We start from the raw sequence: 12,094 nt of genomic DNA on the forward strand, positions 1-12,094 counted from the left end.
GTCTAGGGAAAGAGGCATTCACCCCAGAAGGAGAGAAGCCAGGCCTCGATTTTCTCTGCTAACAGAGAAATGGGCAAATCTGTGGTTTCCCATCTATTCTCCAAGTAAGGTTAAGAGAACAGAGGGTCACATGGCTAAAAATCAAAGTTTAAAAACCAGTAGAGGGGCACCTGGGTGGCTGAGCTGGATTTCGACTCAGGTCATGATCTCTCGGTCCTGAGATCAAGCCCCATGTCAAGCCCGTATTGGGCGTGGAGCCTGCTTGGGATTCCCTCTCCCCCTCTCCTTCTGCTCCTCCCCTGCTCATGCTCTCTCTAAAAAAAATTTAAAAATAAAATAACAATAAAAACGAATAGGTTGATGTCTGAGGTCCCTTCTCCACTAGGAATGCATCATTGAAGGCAGGGGTGGATGGAGAGCTGCTGAGCTTAGCTTGTCCCACCTCACCCCACTGGGCCACCTGGTTTTATAAGGACCATTGGCTCCCAGGCCCCACACACAAGAAGCATCTGAGAGACAGCTGGTCCAGTCAGCAAAGCGCCTGGCTGCCAAGCCTCAATGAGGCATCCCCTGGTCTATTCACTCTTCAATAGGAAACATGCTTGTCAGCATGAGGCATGGGGCTATGCCAGTGACTCACTTCATGTCCAACTCTTTCCTCTAAAAACTTCAGCCTTTTTTTTTTTTTTATCATTTTTTTTAAAGATTTTATCTTTGGGGCGCCTGGGTGGCGCAGTCGGTTGAGCGTCCGACTTCAGCCAGGTCACGATCTCGCGGTCCGCGAGTTCGAGCCCCGCGTCGGGCTCTGGGCTGATGGCTCGGAGCCTGGAGCCTGTTTCCGATTCTGTGTCTCCCTCTCTCTCTGCCCCTCCCCCGTTCATGCTCTGTCTCTCTCTGTCCCAAAAATAAATTAAAAAATAAATAAATAAATAAATAAATAAAAAATAAAGATTTTATCTTTTAGTAATCTCTACACCCAACTTTGGGCTCGAATTTATAATCTCGAGATCAAGAGTCACATGCTCCCCCGACTGAGCCAGCCAGGCACCCAGTAAAAGCTTCAGCTTTTAACTTTTCTACTGACCTGAGCTGCAGGTGGGAGGCAGGTGAGTCCCCTGGGGAACCTTCCGCAACTATCACCATCACTGGTGAACGCTGACCGAAGGCAACCCAGCCAACCTGGCCATTTCCTCTGCCTGAAGTGCCTTCTCCTCCCACCTCCAAGAAGCCTTCCTAGATTTGGGTCTCCAGCAGTCAAGTGGTACTTGGAATTTATGCACCACACTCGCACTCAAGAGACTGCAACTAAACTTGCCCACTCTGAACCAACCCTAGTCCAATTTCATCCTAACACAATCACCATTAATAATCAAACCCAAATATTTAAACCTAAAATAACAGATAGAAATATAAATTAAGGGGGCGACTGAGAGGCTGAAATGGGCATCCAACTCTTGTTTGGGCTCAGGTCATGATCTCACGGTTCATGGGATTGAGCCCTGCACTGTTATTGTTACTTGGAATTCTCTCTCTCCACCCTTCCTCCCACTCACACCAGCTCTCTCTCAAGACATGTTTTTAAAAATTAAATTAAATTAAAGAAAAAAAAGAAATATAAATTAAGTACTATAGAAAGTATTGTAAAGGGGCACCTGGCTAGTTCGGTTGGTAGAGCATGAGACTCTTGATCTCAGGGTCCTGAGTTGAAGTCCCACATTGGGTGTAGAGCTAGCTTGAAAGAGAGAGAGAGAGAGAGAGAGAGAGAGAGAGAGAGAGAGAGAAAGAAAGAAAGAAAGAAAGAAAGAAAGAAAGAAAGAAAAAAGAAAGAGAAAGAGAGACGTATTGGGGCACCTGGGTCAGTTAAGCGTCCAACTCTTGTTTTCAGCTCAGGTCATGATCTCACATTCATGGGTTCAAGCCCCATGTCGGGCTCTGCGCTGGCAGCGTGCAGCCTGCTTGGGATCCTCTCTCTCCCTTATCTCTCTGCCCCTCCCCTGCTCACACATGCACTTTCTATCTCCCTCTCTAAATAAATAAACATTTTTTTTTTTAATTTTTAAAAAGTGTTGTCAGAAAAAGATGAAAGGTAAAACAGTGAAAAACTCACAATGTCACAGCTTTTGCATAATCAATCACCTAGTCAAATAAAGATCATTTTAGTTTAAAACCCCAAAAAATCGCAGAGGCATTCTCTCCTATCCTGACACCTAGAGCTCTATCTAGCTGAGCTAAATTATTTCCTTCCTTCATTTATTCAATGGCCATCATGCTAAGCCTTAGAGATTAAAGGGTAGCCCCTGCCCTCAAAGAGCTCACAGTCCAGTGGGTGAGACCAACACACGGACAGCTCTTGGTACCAGGGAAATGAAAAAACAGAGTGCCACCAAGGATACGGGAACACAAACTCTGCCAGAAGAATGAGTGAAACTGTTCCTGAAGAGGTGACTTTTGATTTGCTCTCAAAGGACAAACATGAGCTCAGCGGGCAAAAGAACAAATCAGCGGGGGGGGGGGGGGCTCCAGGGTGACTCAGTCGGTTGAGCCTCCTACTTCGGCTCAGGTCATGATCTCACAGTTCGTGGATTTGAGCCCCGCATCGGGCTCTGTGCTGACAGCTCAGAGCCTGCAGCCTGCTTCGGATTCTGTGTCTCCCTCTCTCTCTGCCTTTCCCCCGCTCACACTCTGTCTCTCTCTCAAAAATAAACATTAAAAAAAAAAAAAAAGGAACAAAGCAGGAAAATAAAGTAGTCCATGCCAATGGAATTTCATCAATAAGGACCCAGAGTTACAAAAGGGCTTGTATCAGGAGATGGGAAGTCCAGCAGAGGGAGAAACCAGGATGGGTGCTAGAAAAATGAGGCAGGGCCCCCTCAGAGGGGTCCAGAGTGTGAATTTGAATGTTAACTTAAAAGCAATGAGATGCCAACAGAGCTTTTTCTTTTTATTTTTTTAACGTTTTATTTATTTTTGAGAGAGACAGAGCATGAGTGGGGGAGGGGCAGAGAAAGGGAGACACAGAACCCGAAGCAGGCTTCAGGCTCTCAGCTGTCAGCACAGAGCCGGATGCAGGGCTCAAACTCATGAAACATGAGATCATGACCTGAGCCGGAGTCGGACACTTAATGGACTGAGCCACCCAGGCGCCCCAAACCAACAGAGCTTTTTAAGTAGAGGACTGATAAGACAGAAGAATGTTTTTAGGGCAACAATTTTGGCTACTGGGAGGACAGGCTGACATGGAGGGACTAAGATAGTTTCTTCCTCCCTCTGTCCCTGCTCCCAGAACTCAGGACAGGGCACACCACCGAGTGGAGTCCAGGGCAGTGAACTGCTGTCTCCAGAGACAGAGCAGGAAAGACCCTTGCCTGCAGCGATAGGTCAACAGTGAGTCTTATCCAATCTCTCAAGGCTCCTTTCCGTTCTAAGACTCTTCCAGAATCTTAGACACAGGGTATCACGTCATTAAGAACACAGGAGGGGTGCCTGGGTGGTTCAGTCGGTTAAGCTCCCAACTCTTGATCTCAGCTCAGGTCTTGATGTCAGTCAGGGTTGTGAGTTCAAGGCCACACTGGGCTCCACGCTGGGTGTGAAGTCTACTTTAAAAATAAATAATGAAGTCTAAACAAAAAACAAAAACAAAAACACACAGAATCGGCTCGTGAGCCACAGCACACTGGGTTGAATTCCAGCTCTGCTGTTTACCAGCTGAGTAAGAGCTATTTAACGTCACTAAGCCTCAGTTTCATCTGTAAAATGGGGATGATGACTGATAACAGAATGACCTCAGGGGAGTGTTGTGAAGATTAAATGAGATTAAAAGGTTAAATGCAAGCAAAGGTCTTAAGACAGCACCTGGGAAGTTGAACAGTGTCAACCCAACGTCTGTGAACGTGACGTAACTTGGAAATAGGGTCTTTGTAGATATAAACAAGTTGGGGTGGGCCCTAAATCCAATGTGACTAGTGTCTTCATAAGAAGAAAATGTGGACACGGGGCGCCTGGGTGGCTCAGTGAGTTAAGCATCTGACTTCGGCTCAGGTCATGATCTCAGGGCTCACGAGTCCAAGCCCCATGTCCGGCTCTGAGCTGACAGCTCACAGCTCGGAACCTGGAGCCTGTTTCGGATTCGGTCTCCCTTTCTCTCTGCCCCTCCCCCGCTCATACTCTGTCTCTCTCTCTCAAAAATAAATTAAACAAAAACAAAAAAAGAGGAAGGAAGAAAATGTGAACACAGAGACACACAGGGCAGAACCCCATGTGAAGGTGAAGGTGGAGGAGGAGACTGGAGTGATGCATCCATAAGCCAAGGAACACTGAGGACTGTTAAAAACCACCAGAATCTAGGGAGAGGTACAGAAGAGTTTCTTGCCTAGAACCTCAGAGGGACATGGCCTACTGATGCCTCGATTTCAGATTTCTGGCCACCAGGACTGTAAGAGAATAAATCTCTGTTATTTTAAGCCATTCAGTTTGTGGTCATTTGTTATGGCTGCCCTAGGAACCTAACACACAAGTAACTGCTCAATAAACTAAATGGTGGCTGCCGGAATTATTAGATCAATTGGAAAGGCTCTGGCAAATGCATGACACAGGGTAAATTTGGCTAGAAGAGCCCCAAATTCTGGACTAGAAAAACAGCAAGGGAAGGACTGTGCCAAACAGCTTTGGATGACCTGAGCCTCATAGCCTGGCCCCCAACTTTTCCACCGTCCCTCTGTCTGGGGCCACATGGGTACATGTCTGGAAAATCATGCAGCATTTCTGCATCTGCCTCGTACAGGTGAGCCCTGAGCACCATTTCACAAAACAGAGCCCCAGGTGAACTCAACACTCTCCTTTTTCAAATAGATGTGTCCACAAAGACAGTGGAGAAATCCTAGCAGTTGGTCTCAGCCTATTTCCTAACTTGTTTGAGCTTTCATTTTCCTATCTGGGAAAGGAGAGGGTTAGACTCCAAGGTTACTTCCAACACTTAGGTTTACTTATTTAGCCACTAATGCATTCAAATCCTGGCACCTGTAATGTGCCAAGCCCTTGGGCGGCTCAAAGGGAAGCAAAGGGAAACCTCAAGGAGCTCACTCACGTGCTAATAACACAAAAGTTAAAATGGATAAACAATGAATTCACACCAAATTGTTTAATTACAGCCGTGTAAATGCTGCTGTGGGGCGATACTGGAGCTAACAGAGCAAATAGCCGGAGCCCTGACCATGTCCTGGTGGGGAGGGAGGGGGAGGCAGTCAAGGAAGGCTGCTTTTAGGACAAGACATCCAATCTATCTAGTAACTGAACAAGTAGGAGTTAGGCAAAAGATGAGAACAGCCCCCTAACTATTCCTTTCTGTCCCTTTAAATCCCGTTTCTATGTCTCTCTTGCTGCTTTGAATGTCAGTTGCCAGCTCCCAGCCACCTTCCCTGTGGGTCCCACAGATGTCACCATTCCTAAAGGGGAGACTGGGCCCAGAGGGAGTGTTTCCCAGGAGCGCTGACTGATGAGTTATTAAGAACCAAGTGCATAAGGGGCACCTGGCTGGCTCAGTTGGTGAAGCAGGTGACTCTTGACCTGAGGGTTGTGAGTTCAAGCCCCACACTGGGCGTAGAGATTACTTAAAAAAACAAAAAATAAAATAAAAATGCCCGCCCTGCCCTCTCCCCTCCCCTCCGCCCAAAGAACAAAATACACAAGCATACAGACGTGGGGAAGAAACAAGGTGCCGGCTGCCTTCAAGCAGCATACCCAGCTCCCCTCCCTCAGAGTCCACAGTCTGGTGGAGAGAAACCCACGTTGGAAAAATAGTTACAACAAAAAGTGATAAGGTCTATCCTGGAGACATGTTCAAATTACTGTTTAAGGGCAAAGGAAGGAGGAATTCATCTTCTGTGGTCCTCAACTCCCATGTCTGTAAAATGAGGAACACCTGCCCTGCTTCTTCTGATTACTCAAGTGAGGCCTAAAATGAAGGTCAGGGGTGTGGGAAGTGCTGAGGTGACAGGGACCAGAAGTACATAGAAAAGTCTAAATCCAGGATTAACTCCAATACTTGCTAATTGATTTCTTCTCCCCCTCAAATCCACAAGCCCTGCCCATAATCACAGAGATGTTTCCTGTTGTCCTCTATGGCTCTAAACAGTTGAGAACAGGAGAGAAGAAGCAGAGGGGCGCCTGGGTGGCTCAGCCAGTTAAGTGTCTGACTCTTGATTTCGGCTCAGGTCATGATCTCACGGTTCATGAGATTGAGCCCCTCCACAGTGACCGCATGGAGCCTGCTTGGGATTCTCTCTCTCCCTCTCTCTCTCTGCCCCTCCCCCGCTCACTCACACGCTCACGCTCTCTCCCTCTCAAAATAAACAAACAAACAAACAAACAAAAAAGCAGAAAAACCAAGGATCACCAGTTTCTGAGTAAGATGGGTACTTACTTGCTCAACATGTTCACAGGACCGGCCACCATCTTGAGCATCGCATTGAGCACACTCCCAAACTCTCCTGGACATACTCTGGACTTAAGTCTCTCCACCCTCCAGTGCTCTCTCTGCTTGCCATTTATTGCTTTACAGCCCTAGACTTCCAAGCTGTGCTGACCTCTGCTCATCACTGTCCTTTAGCAGGTTCCCATTGGATCAGAACCAAGGGCAGTGGGCCCAGCCCTGGCCAGCTCAAGGACACCAGCCACTCCCACCCCTTCCCCACCCCAAGCCATGCCAAAGCCACTCATTCCCCACTGAGCACCCTTGTACTTTTTCCCTTCCCCCCCAGCACCCGCTACCCCTAGCTTTTCATTCTAAGGAAAAAGGAATTCTTACCACGCAAGGTTGGCAGACAAATAACTTTCAGAAGAATTGCTGGGGAGTCTGAAGAACTGCAGAGCATAGTCGCTCTATACCAGCTGAAGGGACAGGCTGCCTGACTGAAGGCAGCTACCTGGCTGGGCTGTCCAAGCTCCTCCCAGGCTGTGGAAGGCCCCTTCCCTTCTGCCTGGATCACATCTGGCCCCCTGGGATCCCTCACCCCACTAGCCGTCGAGCAGTTCGAGCTGGTGCCTGCACCGTAACTAGAGCCGTGCCCACTTTCATTACCTCCTCGGCGCTCTCGCCACCACCATCCTTGCCCGAGCTGCTGGGCTTGGTCGTGCCTTTGGCAAGCTTGGGGGTCTCCTGAAGGGGGAAGATGGAGGTAGTCAGCAGATGCCAGGAGAAGGGAGAGGCCTCATCTGGACTGCTTAGGTCTGTGTTGTAATTATCCTCTGTCCAATGGAAGTAATCAGTCAGAACCACTGAGCATCTACCCTGTACCTAGCCCAGGGGAGGAGGACTTGGGGTACACAAAGGGAGTCCCTCCAAAGAGTTTGGAATGTGGTGAGGAAGACATTGCTAAGACATAGTAATGAAGCATGATAATAATGATCTGTCCCCTCACATGGCTGCTGTATGAGTAAGGGCCCCGGAGAGCCTCTGTCAAGGAAGAACCAGGGTGTGGAGCTTTAAGGAACAAGCTATTCTGTCTGGCTTCTGGCTAGAGTGGGCAGGGGGGGTGCCTAAGGTTCTCATGCTGGAGGAGAGAGAGTCACCACTCTCCCCCAAAGCCATCTGCAAAGACCTGGAGGCCTTTTTTTGGAAATTACAAATAATATCCAGACTAGAGGGTGCTATTGGCATGATCAGGTACAGGAATTATCCCTAAGAGTGCCTTGGTGGACAAGCATGGGGACAGGGATGGGGGTAAGACCCTGAACTGCTACAAGGATGAGCGCTAGTCCGAAGTCTCCCTCGGGAACTGGGCCGCTGGCTCAGAGCCCTGGCCTGCCTGGCGTCTCTTCCTCTGCCTCGGGCCAAAAAAAGCAACTGCACAGGGACAGGATGGGGAAAATGTGAAAAAGACTTGGGGATTTAGGTCTGATTGCAAGCTCCACACAAATCCTTCATGTGCCAGGGTTGCCCCAGCACCCCATGACCTTCTGTCCAGTTAGCAAATGGAGTGCAGAGCTCTTGGCATGGGGAGGGGACATGGAAGTGCCCCTGTCCTTGGCACTTGATGGAGTTGTTCAGGAGGATCTGGTTCCATCGTGAGCATCCGACTTTGGGAGGGACAAAGACAAATCCTAGGTTTTCTTCTGGCGAAATACAACCCATACTGGGAGTAGATTCAAAAGCCTGTCCTGAGAGCAACAGCTGCAAGGCTGGGATAGCTAATGATGGAGGGGAGGAGTCCCAGCGGTAGGCGAGCACGAGGGGGTTTTACGAATAAATGAAGGGCTGCCATGTGGACTAAAGATGCAACTTGCTCTATGTGGATCCAGGAGCCCAAGAGGCATGGGCTGAAGTGGCAGGAAGACAGGCTGAGGCTCCGAATAGGAAGGATCTTCTCCTGAAGCAGCTGCACAGAAACCAGCTGTGTGCAAGCTCCCCAGTCCTGAGAGCATTCCAGCAAAGGAGCATTCGTGACTCTTCTAATGCACGGGCAGGAGGGGTTTGAGCCCTAAATGAAGACTGTCAGAGGATCTTGGAAGTCACTTTTGGCTCTGAGATTCTGACACTTGATGGCAACTGCGCCCCTTCAGTGACAAGTGTTAAGTCACACTGACTATGGGGGCACAAGGATTTCTGGGAGAACAGAGCTCTGCGTGGGCTGGAGGAGGGGGCAGGGAGGATGAGAGCCTTTCCCAGGTGGGGAGCAGCTCCAGGTGTCAGCCAGCAGGAAGGCGCTCCTTTGGGCTGAGCACTCTCCCAGCTGCCCACTGACCAGGCTGGCAGGCATACCGACCCCTTGCCAAAGGGCCAGGGAGTGTGGCTCAGAGCGTGGCGTGTAGAGGCAAAGGATGAGGGGCGCAGGCAGGAGTCACTGAGGTGACCGCACATACCCCGGACGTGGGCCTCATGGACAAAGCTGACCCACCTTTATACATGTCACATCTCTCTACTTGACCACAAGCTCCTTCTCCACCAGCCCTACAGCACTTAAGCATACCTAACAGGGAGTGTGCCGTGAGAATCCCAGCTGCCTGGTTATGTGGGCCTGTGTGGGGGCATGGGGAAACCACGCCCACCACCCTTGCTCCCCGGCTCCTGCAGAACAGGTCAAGTGCACACAACACAGTGCAGCCCAACCGTCACTTGCGGCCTGGAACCGGGGTTTGGAGCCCACACTGTGTTTGGGGCCCAACTCTTACTAGCTCTGGAATTGTAGGCAGGTTAACTAGCCTCTCTGAGGCTCAGTCCTCCTCTTTTAAGTGACAACAATCATACTACCTAATTCCCTTTAGCACAGTGTCCAGCACATGAAAATCCCAATGTTAGCCCGTTATTACTATTATTAAAAACAAGAAGAAAGTGGAAAGGAGCAGGGGCATGCCACCTGGGAACCTAAAAGAGATTCAGTCCTAGATCAGAACATGAGGGAAGAGGAGGGAAGCAAATCCCCCAAGGGACTGACTCAGCACCCATCTATTGAGGGTCTACTGTGTGCAAGAAGAGGGCAAACCAAAATGGAGTTATTATCTCAAGGGGGAAGAAAAGATTTGTCCACAATTAATTCCAGTCCAAGGGAACAAAAAGGACCATACGTGACCTATCAAGCGTTCCACAAATCCCGAGGAGGGGAGAGCTCACTGGGAAGTGAGCGTTCAGGAAAGGCTTCAGGGAGAAGGTCGTGAAGGATGGCCAAGACTGGGACCAGCAGAGATGAAGGAGAAAGGAGAGAGGTGATGGATGTGCAATAAAGATCCTCCTCTCTGCCCCCACCCTATCTGGGCAAAGCTCAGTCACACTGTCACCTCCCTCTCCCTCAGGGCTTGTTAACCATTTAAGGAGGCCAAATGCAACTGGAAATCAAAAGCAGAAAGTTAAACCTTGAAAGGAATCAGAGATGCCTGGTTCTGTGCAACCCAATTCTTCCAATGTTGTTTCCCAGCCAAATACTATGGTCAAATTTCTATGGTCCCAGCAAGTCTAAGAATTTTTCTTCTCAATCACCTAGAAGAAGAAGGCTTACTGTAGATGGGACAGTGTCTGTCCCATTTTAGTATCAGACTAAAAACTACAGATGGGCGGGGACTTCACCAGCTTCCCCTGAATTTCATGCCCCTCCACGCTCCTTGAAGGAACCCCCTTAGCCTCTGGTGTGGCTGAATTGTGTGTGCATCATTCACAGCTAAGCTGCCCAAACCACTTCAGCAGACCCACTCCCCAAGGACACAGGGCCTGGGTGGGGAACACGAACCTGCCAACCCAGGACCCCAGGAGGTTCAGTGCCTAGTACACCATCACCAACCCTATACTCAGAACCTCTGGCCCTGTGCAGTTATGGAGACAACCCAGAATCAGAGCTGCCTGGGAAATCTCCAAAAGCCCCAGGATAAAGAGTTGAATTGATAAGGTCAGAGATGGCAGCCCAGCAACCAGCCAATCAGAGGGCAAATGAAAGTAAGACACCTCTGGGGTCATAAAGTGGCTGAGCAGAGCACCAGGCCAGAGCCAGCCCCACCACGAGGGGCCAGCCCCAGGAAAGGAGAAGCTGGGGGAGGCTGGAACTGGTATCCTAGCATCCTCTGTGTGAGTCTGTACCTCAAAGGAACCACACCTCTGAGTCAGACCTCAGCAACAGCAGGAAATAGAAGGTAGAGAAAGGCAGGGATGAAGAACAGGGGCAAGAAGGCAATATGGAAATAGAAGAGGAAGGTGAAAGAAGGCAACATCAAGAAACAAGCCTGTATCAGGACACCATGACAAAGTCAAGGGTGCCCAGGGGTTGGCTGGCCTTTGGGGTAAGAAGGAAAATTAATCTGATAGTAAGGGCAGATTCCCAATTTGAGGATAGTGTAGCCCAGGAAAGGCAGGAATCCAGCACTGCAAAACTGGAAAAATGCAAAGGTTATCCTAAGATTAGGAAAAGGAGAGAACCTTGCTCAGATTAGGAAAGGTAACTGATTTAGGATGAACCTGCAAGTCGGTTGATGCCTGTTAGGGGGGCTTTGGTACAAAGGAGGCCTTTAAGTCAAGAGACCTGATATTGCAGCTGGGCCTCCAAACAGGCTGTGTGACCTTGGCCAAGTCCCTTCCCCTGTCGGGGCCTCAGTCTCCTCATCTGTATCACTAAGGATTACGCTGAATGCGCTCAGTGGTCCCTTCCAACACTGACGTTCTGAGGTTCCATCAACAGAAGGAAGGGCTCAGTCCTGGCTTACAAGTTTGTGTGTGAAGGAAGAACTAGAGGGAGGGGCCTAGGCCAGATTTGGTGGAGGAGAGAGAAAGCAGAGCAGTTCTAGGTCAAGGTGCTTGGCGGGGAGGGAGAAGGGGCTGTAAGGGACGGTGGAGAAGGCCGGCCCAGGCCCAGGCCCGGCGCGTAAGAAAAGGGAAGGGGCTGCGCGCAATGGGGGGCGGGGGGAGGTGGGCTGGAAGGAGGTGCGGTCTCAGATGAGGGGCTGTCCCAAACGGGTAACCGGGTGGGGAGTGGGGAGAGTGGGGTGGGGGCGGGAAGAAAAAGCAGGGGAGTGACCTGGGAGTGGAGCAGATCTGGAGGGAGGTGGTTACCCTGGGCCGGGGGTAGGTGAGGGGAGGAAAGGAAGGAGGTGTACGCGGGGGACTCTATCCCAGGCAAGGTGAGGGAGCTTTTCCAGCTGCGGCACAGGCTGGGGGTGCGGCTAGCGGCGGGGGCGGAGGGCTGGCCCCGGGAGTCCTGCGGGGGCCGGACGGGAGGGTCAGTCTGGGGCTGTCCCGGGCCTGGCTCGGCCTCTCCCAGTGCTCCGCGCAGGCCCCAAGGCGGAGGCGCGAAGAAAAGGGCCACGCTCACCTTCTCCTTCTTCAGTTTATAGGGCATCTCGGCCCGTCCGGACCCAGCCCGGCTCCTGCGGCCCCGCTCCGGCTCCGGCTTTGCTCGGCCGCACTCGGCCCGCTCGGCGTCTCTTCGCCACCGCCTGCGCGCTGCGCCCGGGTCGAGCGGTGTCTGCGCCTCCAATTGGCCCAAACTCTTACAAACCTGCCTGACAACCAGGCGCCGCCTCCTTGGATTGGTTATTGGGGCCAAGCTGCTTCCTTTTTTTCTCATTGGAAAGGAAGAGTACAAACCGCCAGGGTTCGTCTCCCAGAATTGGCTGAGTGGGA

The 12,094-nt window shown here is 50.6% G+C and overlaps 1 long non-coding RNA gene across 1 annotated transcript; it reads right to left on the minus strand.

Annotated features, from left to right (window-relative positions):
• Positions 1–945: 945 nt before the first annotated feature.
• On the minus strand, positions 946–12,094 carry LOC125938220 (uncharacterized). The gene is made up of 2 exons (XR_007462635.1): positions 11,784–12,094; positions 946–7,153 (listed from the first exon to the last, which is right to left on the minus strand). It is a non-coding gene; the product is annotated as an uncharacterized LOC125938220 (long non-coding RNA).

The sequence above is a fragment of the Panthera uncia genome (assembly GCF_023721935.1).
Source record: "Panthera uncia isolate 11264 chromosome B2 unlocalized genomic scaffold, Puncia_PCG_1.0 HiC_scaffold_24, whole genome shotgun sequence".
NCBI lineage: Eukaryota > Metazoa > Chordata > Mammalia > Carnivora > Felidae > Panthera > Panthera uncia.